Genomic DNA, 13,071 nt, shown 5'->3' with positions numbered 1-13,071 from the left:
CCATGTATGGAAGGCCTTGAGCTAATTTGCTGATTAATAGATCTCATACCCCTTTCTTTCCTATTGCTAAAGGTACAAGGCATGGTTGTCCTTTATCCCCACTTATATTTGATCTTGTGATTGAGCCCCTTGCTTTGGCTATATGGTTTGGAATGATGTATCTTTGAACAAAACAGGGAATTTAGGGCATCCTGATAGAGAAGTTACAATAAATGCTAAAATAGCCCAGCTGCCATTAAGTAAAGAGCAAACAAAGCAGAAAGATTCCAAATTACCCTTATCAACTGATAAGTAGGTCGTTAATGCAAACAAAATATATACTTGGAAATGTCTGTATACAAATGCTAGAAGTCTAAAAAAATTAGAATGTATAACACTGCATGAACTGGCATCTCAGACACCTGGTGGAAGGAGGGTAACCAATGGAACACTGTGATAATGGGATACAAATTATATTGCAATGATAGGATGGATCAAATTGGTGGAGGGGTGGTGCTATATGTTAAAGAAGGCATAGAGTCAAGCAGGATAAAAGTTCTGCAAGAAACAAAATGCACTGTAGAATCTATGGATAGCAATTCCATGTGAGAAGGGGCATAGAAGAGCAGTGGATGTGTGTACCATCCACCTGGCCAAAATGAACAGACAGATGATGAAATGCTAACTGAAATTAGGAAGCTAAAATAATTAGCAGTACAGTAATAATTACCCCAATGTTGTTTGGGTAAATGTCACATCAAGACATGGTAGAGAGGTAAAGTTCCTAGATGAAATAAAAGCCTCCTACAAGGCTATTGGGTTAAGTCATCCAACCTGCTTAAATTCAGGAAGAGAAGGGAGTAGGTGTGGCAATTTTGTTTTGGATTCTAGAGTAGAAGGAGTGTGTGACAGTAGCTCTCAATTTCAGGCCTCACAACTTGATACCAGAGAGGCAGAGGCAAAGAGACAGATTCCTGGCCTTGTATTCTCTAGTTCAGGCAGTTTTGGGAGAGTTTTCTTTTACTGGTTGTAGAGGCATCCTGTTTATGCCTTCGTGAGGACTTTACTCCCTGCCTGGAGAAGGGCAGGAGAAGGAGAATTAGTGATGCAAATCCTCCTACAGAGGATTTTCCAGAGAGTTTTGTGAAGCTTTGGGTTCTTATTTTGTTTTGGGAGGAAGTTTGTGTCATGTAGAGAGGTTGAAGTGAACATTGTTTTCTTTGTGTTGGAACTATCTACCTGAGAGGTCCCAGGGAACATCAGAAGAGCACAGGAACACCCACCCAGTACCAATCACTAGAGGCCCATCTTCCACCACCTGGAAGGAAGGATTATTCCCTGGTGCCTGCCCTCTAAAGAGTATTTATTCAGAGGAGCAGGCCTAAGACAAAAAGGACATTTGGATTTTTGGGAAGATCAATTGGAAATTATCTGCTGATTTGAAGACTTTTTGTTACAGTAAATTTTTATGTTGAAACAGCCCATTAGAGTGTTCAGTGTGTTAATATGTGCTGAACGTGATCTTGAAGTCAGGTCATCTGACCAAGATCAGTGAGAGAAGAAGAATGAAAAGTACTTTTTCCCTGTGTGTTTTGGGTCTTGGAGTTTTATCCTCCCCCCCTGCCAGAAGGAACCCAGCACCCTGAGGCTTGTGGGCTGAGAGAGAGTTTATGGCCCTGGAGCACCATGAACCTCTGCATTCCAGGCACTCACCTAAGAGGTTCTCTGGCTACACCTGCTAATTTTTTTAGTTTCTGCAATCTGAATATTCCTTACCTTATAGGTAAGAGCAAGGATAAAGCCAAGTTATTTCTTCTTATGCATGGTGCTTCAGCTATTCCAAGGACCATGGACAATTTTGTGCTAACGTGCCAACAAGTGGAGAATTTTCCCCAGTAGAATACTTAGGATTTCTATCAGACTAGTTTAGGTCAAATTTAACTCTGGATGACACATCCCTTATTCTCAGGATTCATGATCCATGCATTCTCATGGCATCTTTGTGACTGCAGATGTCATTGATAACCACATGTTATTGTTTGTAAGGTTTTGGGTGGACCCTTGGACACTGTGGCAGATGACCACACCCACAGGGGGAAGTCCAATGAGGGGCCACAGGTCAGGCTCAACTTAGGACACACAACACAGAATTGTCTTTTATTAAACAGAGTTGTGAAGCCACCAGAGGTGGCAGTAGTGAGTAGAGGTGAAGCCCGGCTGGGCTTGTAGTCCCTCAGGACACTGGAACAGTGATCCCTCAATGGCTGTGCTGTAGAGGAGAGAAACTGAGATAGTGAGTACAGTGGAGCATACACAGGATTCTGGTATAGAGCCTTGTAGGTTGATTACTCACACAGCGGTTTCTCCCGGAAGGTATCACAGAAGCTGGAATAGAGGCAGGCCCTCGAGGAGTGAGTACCTGGTTCCAGAGAACAGCTCTGAGAGAGTCGAGATGATAACTCACTGATGGTGTAGGCAGCGGGTTCTTCCAAGCAGAAGTGAGCTCAGGCAGCGAGTCTGGGAACATGGGCCCTCGAAGAGCAAGTACTGGTTCCAGACAGCGACCTGAAAGAAAAGAGAGAGGCCCCCAAGGAGTGGGTACCCCAATAGAGTAAGTCCAATAAGGAGAGGCAGAGTAGCTAGGTACAGAGAGCAAATCCCATCCGTAAGGAGTTCCCTTGCTAACTCGATTAGCTAGCAAATAGACAGGCCGATACAGTAAGGAGCTGAACTTGAAACCACAACAATGTAAAAACAAATATCATTTCTCACTAAACATCAAGCAATAACATCAAGAAATATAAAGCATCAATCATAATAGTAAAACTAAACTCATAAACAGAATAAATGTTTCAAAACAGCTGATGAAAAGATCATCCAATGATTACAAACATATAACATAATGGTGTGATTTGTATTCTATACAGGAACGTTGGTATAGAAAAGTTTAAAATAAATAAATAAACATTGTTTTTTTAAATTTCCCAAACATTGATAAAATGTTTCAAAATGGCAGACACAGCAAACATCCCCAATAATTAAAATAAAGCCAAAATAAATCCCCTGCTCTCCGTATCTGGGAACTTTAGATTCCAGTCACCCTGAGATTGTCATGGATTAGTAAGGGGTGGGAGATATGCACAACTTTCTTCTCTCTCTAACACATGTTCATTCTCACACAAACTCCTTTATATTCTCTCTCACACGTGCTTACTAGATCACACGCTGTCTCTCGTACATGCTCACTGGCTCACATGCTCTCTCTCACAGACATGCTCACTGTGTCACATACTCATGCTCTTGTTCACACACATGCTCACTGGTTCATTTGCTCTCTCATATACATACTCACACACACATGTTCACTGACTCGTTCTTACTCACACATATGTTCACTGGCTCACTCGCTCTATTTTATACTCACACACAGGCCCACTGGCTTAAATAGTCCTCTTGCTCAAACATATGCTCGTTGGCTCACTCGTTCTCTCTCTCGCTCACAAACATGCTCTGTTAACCACAACAAGCCCGACTGTATTATGTAGTGCAACAATGGAAAAACAGAAACATAATCACAACTCACAAAACATCAAGCAATAAAATCAAGAGATGTAAGACATTATTCATAATATTAAAACCATGAAAAAACTGAATATATGAAAGCAGCCGACAAACATAGGGGTCCCAATATTCAAAGGGGTAGATTTTTAAACTTGCACAAGTGCATCCATATGCGCACGCTACCTCGCATGCACATATGGACACGCAATTTTATAACATGCGCCTGCAGGCGCTCGCATGTTATAAAACCCTGGGTCGGCGCGCGCAAGGGGGTGCACAATTGTGCACCTTGCGTGCACTGAGCCGCTCTGCCTTCCCCCGTTCCCTACCCCCACCCCACCTTCCCTTCCCTTCCCCTACCTCCCACGCCCTTTCCCCCCTACCTTTTTCTTGTTTTCTTTTGTGTTTTAAAACTTACTTCAGCCCTGGGGAGGAGTGTGAAGGGGGATGTAATGGGAGAATAAGGAAGGGGGAAGGTAATGAGAGAAGAAAAGAGAAAGGGGCAAGAGCAGTGGGAGAGGGGGAGGGGAGAGGGAGGGGGAGAAGGTTGGGGACAGAGTTAGGGGAGGAGGCGGGGATGTGGGAAGATGAAGGAAGGAGAGGGGGACTGGGGTCAGGGAGGAAGGAGTGGAAGGCCAGGAGCACTGGGGAGAAAGGAGAAGAAGGACAGGGAAAAGTGATGGGGAAGAAGAGGTCACATCCCCCTATAACATCTCAACTGTCCCCCATGCATACACCCCCTACTCTCTTGCATCCCTCCACCCCTCCACCTCTCCCCCACACTCCTCACACACACACAAGCACCCATATCCTCATTTGCATGTGCACCCACATACATACATGCTACTCCATACATGCGTGCGCTTTCACCCCACAACACACATGCACACCTACATATGCATGCCTCCTTCACACACGCATACCCCCACCAAATATACATGCATACCACACCACACAAACATACATACTTGCACCCCATATACCATTACATGCGACGGGTTGCGCGAACAAATCTACGCCCGCCCATAACTTTAAAAATCTACCCCATACTGTCCACTCTCCTCCCAATACTGCTGACACATCCACCACTCTCAATCACAAGACATATATATACCATTCCAGATAGGTAAGGAGGAGGAGAATAGGGGGAGTACGTGGAGAGTGCAAGGAGGAAAAATGCCCATGCACCACACACCACTAACATCCTCAAACCAATTCAACAATATATACATGCACCCCAGCCATCATTATATATCCCACACCCTCTGCAAGCCTTCTGATCTGCACTCGTCCCCACTGAACTCTCCCCCCCCCCACACACAGGCACCCTCCCCCATTCCTCCACCCCCTACTGAGCAAGTGCAAGACAATGATAAAATACACATCCCGTTAATAATCTACAATCAATAAAACTTGATTTTTGAAATTGCCATTCAATTATTGCTCTCTCTTTTTTGTAGGTTCCCTTAACATCCAAGTACACTCAGTCAAGGGAGGTGGGGGGCAGGAGAGGCAATGGAGAATTCTACAGCCCTCTTCCTGCCCTTCCTTTCATTAAAGTCACTTGCCCTACCCAGCTTGCATTTTCCATCTAGACACAAACATGGAATCTAGAGGAGAAAACCTGTTGGCAAAGCTGGTGAGCAAAGTGAGCAGGGGCGCGGCCTCTAGTTTATTACATTATATGTGAACATAAGAACATAAGAAATGCCATGCCGAGCCAGACTGAAGTCCATCAAGTTCAGCATCCTGTCTCTGACAGTGGCAACTCTAGGCTGCAAGTACCCAGCAAATCTCATGAAGAAGAATTATTATTTCCATTTACTCTCTCCTGGGGATAGCAACAGCGTTCTTTAGTCTACCTGGCTGATAACGTTTTATGGACTTTTCCTCCAGGAACTTGTACAAACATCTTTACAATCCCGCTAGGCTGCTCTCCTGCTCACATCTTCTGGTAACAGATTCCACAATTTGTTTGTGCACTGAGTTAAAAACTACTTTCTCTGATTTTTCGTAAATCTGCGGGTTATTATTTTCATGGCATGTCCCCTTGTTTTAGTATTATTTGAAAGAGTAAATAACTGTCCTTTATTTACTCATTCCACCCCACTCATGATTTTATAAACTTCTATCATGTCCCCTCTCAGCCTTCCCTTTACCAAGTGGAAGGGATCTAACCTGCATCGCCTCGCCTCATTTATCATTTTTGTTGTCCATCCTGATACAAAGCTTCTTCAAAGGTTTGCAAATAAGGATGCAACAGGCTCCAATATAATGTTTTAGTTATTTAAAAGTATTTATTACCTGCCTCTTCTAAAGGTTTGGGACGGGGTACAATAAAACATACATAATTGTTAAAACACAATCACATGGAACATATAAAATCTAATGTCTATATGAGGTGGTCTTGGAGCCCGATAAGTTGATTTGAAGTACAGCGTCCAGGCCTCCTCAGGTTTTGATGTAGTCCCATTCCACCCGACTCATGTGTTGCGTCAGCCGGCCACGATACCCGTAACCGGCCTTCCTTACACTTCGCCGCCTTCCCGGGAACAAGTCCTGGCCCCTGTGACTGTTTCAAATGATAGGTTACAGATTACTAGTAATTTCTTGTTTCAGTTCTTTCAAAACTCTGTGTCATGTGGTTTGGGAGGGAGTATACATTTTGATAATTTGCTTTCAGTTTTTAATGAAGTCTGTACCAGCTAGTTAGAGAGGGGTTAGAGCCAACTTGTAGTAGGGAATCATATTCATGTATTCTGTATTTAAATTCTGGGAGGAAGTAAAATTTGGATATTATTATTTTAGTCTGTAATGCAGACTGTTCCAGCTCCCTACAAAGATTGGAGGAGGATCAGGCTATATTAGCAATTTATATTGTATTTTAATTTATGATACTGCTGTATGCAATGATTTGTATAATTATTTTTTGTGAGTAATATTAGGCCTACAGTAGTGTGTTTTGGGTGTGGGTTTGCTTTTGAGGAAGGCGAGAATAAGCTGAATTACAATTCTGAATTACACTAACACTGTATGTGGAAGGCTTCTGATCTTTGCCAGGGGTGGGGTGGGAAGGGTCAGATAACTGTGCATGGAGATTCTGATCTTTGCCAGAGCTGGTGGTGGAAAACAGATAACTGTATGCTGGGAACAATCATGGGGTCTGGGAGAATGTGATGGAAGGGGGAGAAGGGAGGAATGCTGGGAGCTAGCCTACTAATGCAATTTGTGTGCTTGGGGCTGAATTTAGCCAGCTACCCCTGAATTTTAGAGAATGCACAATAATGTTACATGTATACAGTATATACATTGAACAGTATGAAGTAAATAAAATAAGCCAACAGTTATAAATGCAGCATTCAGTGATATTTCTTAAGGTAATTATAACCTTTCATGTCCTAGAGTTGCCTCATTTACCAAATATTTAACTACTGGTGGTTCAATAAACTGATGGGAGGAGAATTTATACTCCAGATATTGAAGATTTTTTTTTATTACAGTCTGTATATTGCAGTATTGATTTCCAAGATCTTCAGGTAGCAAACACATTTTCCAATTAGGACTCGTCTTGAATTACAAGCTAAAAGGTAGGTAGATTGCATGATGAGTCCAAGAACTGTCATCTAAGGATGGTTTATGATGTAATTAATTACCAACTTGCTAACACAGGACATGCCAGGCATAATTTCAATCCTTCTGTTCCAAGGTTAACCTTAATCTTATGAAGTTAGAATCTTTTATTTCTGTTCTCATTAACATCATGGAACATAATTATTTAATATCAGCTTTTTTGTCTATTTAGATGAAATATAAGGTAAACTAAGTTTCTTATTAACAAAATTTATTGTGGAACTCTACAACTATGTGAGGACTCATTTGAAATGAAGAAAACAACATAGTCTGTTGTGGAGCGCTAGGAGAGCGATCCCACTCCTGGGAGATGTGTGTCCATGGGCCACGGCTCGACCCCAGAGGAACACTGAAGAGGTGCCGCGAGAGGCGTGGCATGCCCGAGCATGGGCTGGACGGGAGCCAGGCTGGAGTGATGACGGGAGACAGGCCCTCCTCCGGACCTGCACGCTTTGGAAGACCCAGCAACGCAATGTTGGTCTTGTGAACAGTCCTCCGACCGTTCCCAGCCCTTTCGGACCTGCCGCAGGGTACGGCACGAAGCGGCAGGCCGGATGGAGGCCAGGGCAGCGAAGACTGGAACATGGATTCAGACGAGACTCAGGAACAACGTAGACTCAGGCTTAGACGTGGACTCAGGAACGAGGTGCAGGATGCATAGACGTGGACTTAGGCACAGACGTGGACTCAGGACGAGGTACTGGATGCACAGACGTAGATTCAGAAGCAAGGTACTGTAGATGCAGAGGTAGATTCAGAAGCAAGGTACTGAAGGTGTAGATGTAGACTCAGGAATAAGGGCTGAAGGAAGACATGGGCATTGTCCCTCAGGGCGCCCTACTCAGACCACCCGCGGGACTGAGTCGCAGACCACCCTGTCTCATGAGCGCCCTACTCAGCCCAGGAAGGCCTGTCGCGGACCACTCTGAGAACGGGAGAATGCAGGAGAGATCCAGGCGAAGCGAACTCCGATGCTGGGATACTGACATCCGAAGCGCCGTCGGCTGGCAGGAACGGAAGCTCCAGAGCACAGGGACGAATCCCACCTGTTGGCCACTCCAGGGCCCAACAGGCCAGAAGGCTCAGGAGCCAGACAAGACGAAGGGCAGAACATATGGACTGGATCAGGAACTGGATCTGGCACCGACATCTAGGTAACAGGGAAGAAGCTGGTTGCTGCACACCGGCAGCCAAAGCAGGATTGCTGCACACCGGCAGCCAAAGCAGGATTGCTGCACTCCTGGCAGCTCAAGGCAGGTTAAAGCATCAGGATCAGGAACAAGGATAAGACAGACCTCAGGGCTGGAACAAGGACATCTGGAACAGAAGGAACAGAAGGAACATCAGGACTGGAACACGGATACTGGAACAGGAGACACACCTCAGGGCAGGAACATGGACAACAGGAACAGCTGATAACATCAGGACTGGAACACAGGTACTGGATCAAGAGACAGACCTTGGGACTGGAACGGCAGACAGACATCAGGACTGGACGAGGAGCTCCAACAGGTAACAAGAAACACAGGACCTTGCAGAAGGCTGGAACACGGGCAACTTCCTGGAGCGAAGGTTCTCAGGAGTGACCAACTCCTTGCGAAGGCAAAGATAGACTGAACGCTGAGCCCTTTAGTAGAGCTGAGGTGGACAACGCCCAGGGAGGGGTCAGCAGGGGGCCACACCTGGCTGGCCCTTGAAGAGGAGCAGAGAGGCACGCGCCCTAGGGAGCTGGAGAGAAGAGCTGGAAGCTGGTGGCGTCCTCAGCCACGTGGAAGGCCCAGGGAAGCCGTGGAGCAGCCCTGGACTGGAGCTGGGTGAAGGCAGGTCACTGGAGCAGCTCCCAGCCGCAAGAACTGAAGCAGGAAGAAGCAGAGAGAGGTAAGGCTGGCTGCAGGCACCGGCAGAGAGAACAGAGAGCTGCAAGGACTGAAGCAGGAGAAGGGCTGACTGCAGGAACGGCTCCATGCCGTGAAGACAGCCCCAGGAGGAGAGGTAAGACTGCAGGCAGAGTAGAGAGCTGTAGCAGGCTGCAGGCACAGTAGAGCGCTGCAGGCACCGGCAGGGACGGCTCCCTACTGGTCGAGGACCCGGGCTGAAGGTCCCGGGATTGCAGCAGCATGTCGGGGGAAGGCAGAAACAGGAGCAGAGGAGCCGACCGCATGGCAACAGCTGTGGGGACGGCCCCAGCTGATTCAGGGAGAAAGAAGCAGCAGCGTCAGCAGTCCGACTGGCTGCGAGAAGGTAAGAACCTGCCCATGCTCCTCACGGGCAGGATCGCAACATAGTCAAATGCCTTGGACCCTGAAGCATAGGCTTACTTTCCTACTATCAGAAAAACTCTGGGGTTTAGTGAGTGTGTGAGTCATTAGATACCTCAAAGAGAACTACTCTAGTCAAGAAAAAAGTCAGAAGAAGGACGAATCTATTCAATTTCTTTGATTGGGTAACCAGAGAGTTGAATTAAGGGAGAGTGCTAGAAGTAGTGGATTTCAGTAAGGACACAGTTCCACACAGAAGTCTTATATATAAATTAAGTGCCCTTGATATGAAACCTATAGTGGCAGACTGGATTAAAAACTGGCTGAGTGGGAGGTAATACAGGGTAGTGGTAAATGGCGTTTATTGAGAGGATGGGGTGTTACTAATGGTGTGCTTCAGGGATCAGTCCTGGGACTGATTCTTTTCAACAATTTTGTGAGCAACATAGCGGAAGGATTGTCAGGAAAGGTTTGCCATTTTGCTGATGATACCAAAATCTGCAACAGGTTAGTCAGCCAGGAAGGTATAGAACATGATCTAGAGAAGCTTGAGGAATGGTCTAGAGACTGGCAGCAAAGATTTAATGCCAGGATTAGAGGTGAAATTTTTCTAAGCCCAAAAGAACTGGTAGTGCTTGTATCTGATGATCTTAAGGTGACCAAACAGATGGATAAAGTAACAGCAAAAGCAGGAAAGATGCTTGGTGCCGCAGAGAGAAGAATGGTCAGCTGAAAAAGGGAGGTAATATTGTCCCTGTATAGGTCCCTGGTGAGACCTCATTTGGAATACTGTGTATAAATCTAGAGGCCACACCTTCAAAAGGATATTAACTGGTTGGAGTCAGTTCAGAAAGTGGCTATTAAAATGATTAGTGGTCTTTGTTCTAAAGCATATGGTGATAGACTTAAAGGTCTAAACATGTATACCCTAGAAGAAAGGCAAGACAGGGGAGATGTTATAGAGACATTTAAATATCTTAAAGGTTTCCATGCAAAGGAAGACGGCCTCTTTCAATATAAAGAATGCTCTGAATGAGGGGTCATGGGATAAGAGTGAAAGGGAGCAGACTCAGGAGTAATCCTAGGAAATATTTCTTTACAGAGAGGGTAGTAGATGCATGGAATGGCTTCCCAATGGAGGTGTTGGAGACAAAAACAGCATCTGAATTCAAGAAACCATGGGATAAATATAAGGGATTTCTGAGGAAGTGATAGGAATTGTAAGGCTAGATTACATGGACAGATGGGAAGACTAAATGAGTCATATGGGCTTTTTCTGATGTCATATTTCTATGGACTCTCAGAAGACAGAGAATTTACTCTGTTGGTTGTTATCCTCTAAAGCTTGTTAATTGTAATCCACGTCTCTTATTTGATTGTTTGTCTTGACTAGTTTGTAAGCTCCATTAATTAGGGGCTGTCTATGGATGAAAGACCCCTTTCATAGCTCTTATATGTATAACCCCTCTGATACTGGAACCCAGACAACAGTTCCAGAGGCCATATCTCACACTTATATTTACATGGATACTATTGTTCTGTCATGAAATACATTTCCAAGGTTTCCTGTGTGGTGGGGATGCGGGGGGGGGGGGGGGGGTAGGGTAGGGGGAAGTTTCCTTTCAAGGTCCTCACATTACTTTTCCTATAATTAAGTCTCTTGAAGGCTAAAGAAGTTAGGGCTGTTCAGCTTGGAGAAGAGACGACTGAGGGGGGATATGATAGAGGTCTAGAATGGGTAAATATAAATTGGTTATTTACTCTTTCGGATAATAGAAAGACTAGGGGGCACTCTATGAAGTTAACAAGAAGTATATTTAAAACTAATTGAAGAAAATTATTTTTCACTCAACGCACAATTAAGTTCTGGAATTTGTTGCCAGAGGATGTGGTTAGTGCAGTTAGTGTAGCTGGGTTTAAAAAAGGTTTGGATAAGCTCATGGAGGTCCATTAACTGGTATTAATCAAGTTGTCTTAGAGAATATCCACTGCTATTACTGGCATCAGTAGCATGGGATCTGCTTAGTGTTTGGGTACTTGCCAGGTACTTGTAGCTTGGATTGGCCACTGTTGGAAACAGGATGCTGGGCTTGATGGACCCTTGGTCTGGTTCAGTATGGCAATTTCTTATGTTCTTATGCTCTAATGACACTATCATTGCCAGCTACCACATGGGGGAGCTGCAGGTGCAAAAGGTAAGACAGAGGCCGGGGGGGGGGGGGGGGTTAGAGTAGGGCTAGGGGGGAAAAGGTTAGGGGAAGGGGTGGGAAGGTTAGTTTAGATGGAATGGAAGTTCTTTCACAGACGGCTCCGATTTCGGAGTGACCTGGGAGGGAATGGGGGAAGGCCGTGGGTGTTGGTGCACAAGATGCACTAGTATTCACCCCCTTGTGCGCATCAACCCCTGATTTTCAAGTCTTTTCAAGCCCACGAGTTATTCAGATCTATTTTTTTTTTTCTTCCTTTGTTAATCAGAAATTTACACATGCTGACTTCAATGTAAAAACTTGTTACTTAGTTTTTGTTCAATGTAAAACTTCTTTTATTCTGTTCTATGTAAACCGCTATTTGTAGCGATAGTTACTGTTCTTTGTGAACCGGGGTGATATGTATATTATACAGGAACCTCCGGTATATAAATTATTTTAAATAAATAAATAAATAAATTTTATAACATGCGCACACCTACCATTAGCCACAACATTCTAATTGAACGGCTATCTGAACTAGGCATCTCTGGAATTCCATTGCTCTAGTTTAAATCCTTCCTACGCAACAGGAACTACAAAGTCAAAATAGGCACCAGTGAATCCAAGGCAATTAACATAACTCGAGGTGTACCTCAAGGTTCCTCCCTCTCCTCTACTCTCTTCAATATTTACCTTCTGCCCCTCTGCCACCTCCTCTCAGAGCTCTCTCTCCCACATTTCATATATGCTGATGATGTGCAAATAATCATCCCCATCAAAGATTCCTTACATAAAGCCCTCGAGACTTGGGATTCCACCGTCGGCCATCATCAACCTCCTTACTAAACTTCATCTTGCCCTCAACACTAACAAGACAGATATTATGATCATTGCCTCCCAACACAAATTTTATAATACCACCCCCACTAACACTCACCTGCCCACTGTCAACTTCTCCCCTCACTTGCATGACCTATTTGTAACCCTGAACACCCATCTCAACCTGAAAAAAGTATCAATTGCACTCTAAAAGAATGTTATTTCAAGCTGAACACTCTAAAAAAGATAAAACCCCTTCTGCACCCAAATGACTTCCACTCTGTACTTCAATCCATCATTCTATCCAAAATCGACTACTCCAACAGCATCCTCCTAGGCCTCCCTAAATGCACTCTATCCCCTCTACAAATGCTCCAAAACACTGCCGCATGCATCCTGATCGGTATACACAAAAAAGAACATATCACCCTTATCCTCAAACAACTCCACTGGCTCCCGATTTCCGCCAGAATTAAATACCAGACACTCTCCCTCATTCACAAAGTGCTTCACAACCCCAACATACACTGGTTTAATGACTCACTCCTATTCCGCCCCTCCACTAGACCCACTAGATCGCAACACTTAGCAACATTACAGACGCAATCACCCAAACTCACCCACCTTAACACTAA

At 44.7% G+C, this 13,071-nt stretch overlaps 1 long non-coding RNA gene across 1 annotated transcript in view; it reads left to right on the top strand.

Annotated features, from left to right (window-relative positions):
- Positions 1-13,071, top strand: part of LOC115096274 — an 85,052-nt gene that overhangs the window by 51,506 nt on the left and 20,475 nt on the right. The gene's annotated exons all lie outside the window — the stretch shown is intronic.

The sequence above is a fragment of the Rhinatrema bivittatum genome, chromosome 7 (assembly GCF_901001135.1).
Source record: "Rhinatrema bivittatum chromosome 7, aRhiBiv1.1, whole genome shotgun sequence".
Lineage (NCBI taxonomy): Eukaryota > Metazoa > Chordata > Amphibia > Gymnophiona > Rhinatrematidae > Rhinatrema > Rhinatrema bivittatum.
This window is presented reverse-complemented; position numbering and strand designations above follow the sequence as displayed.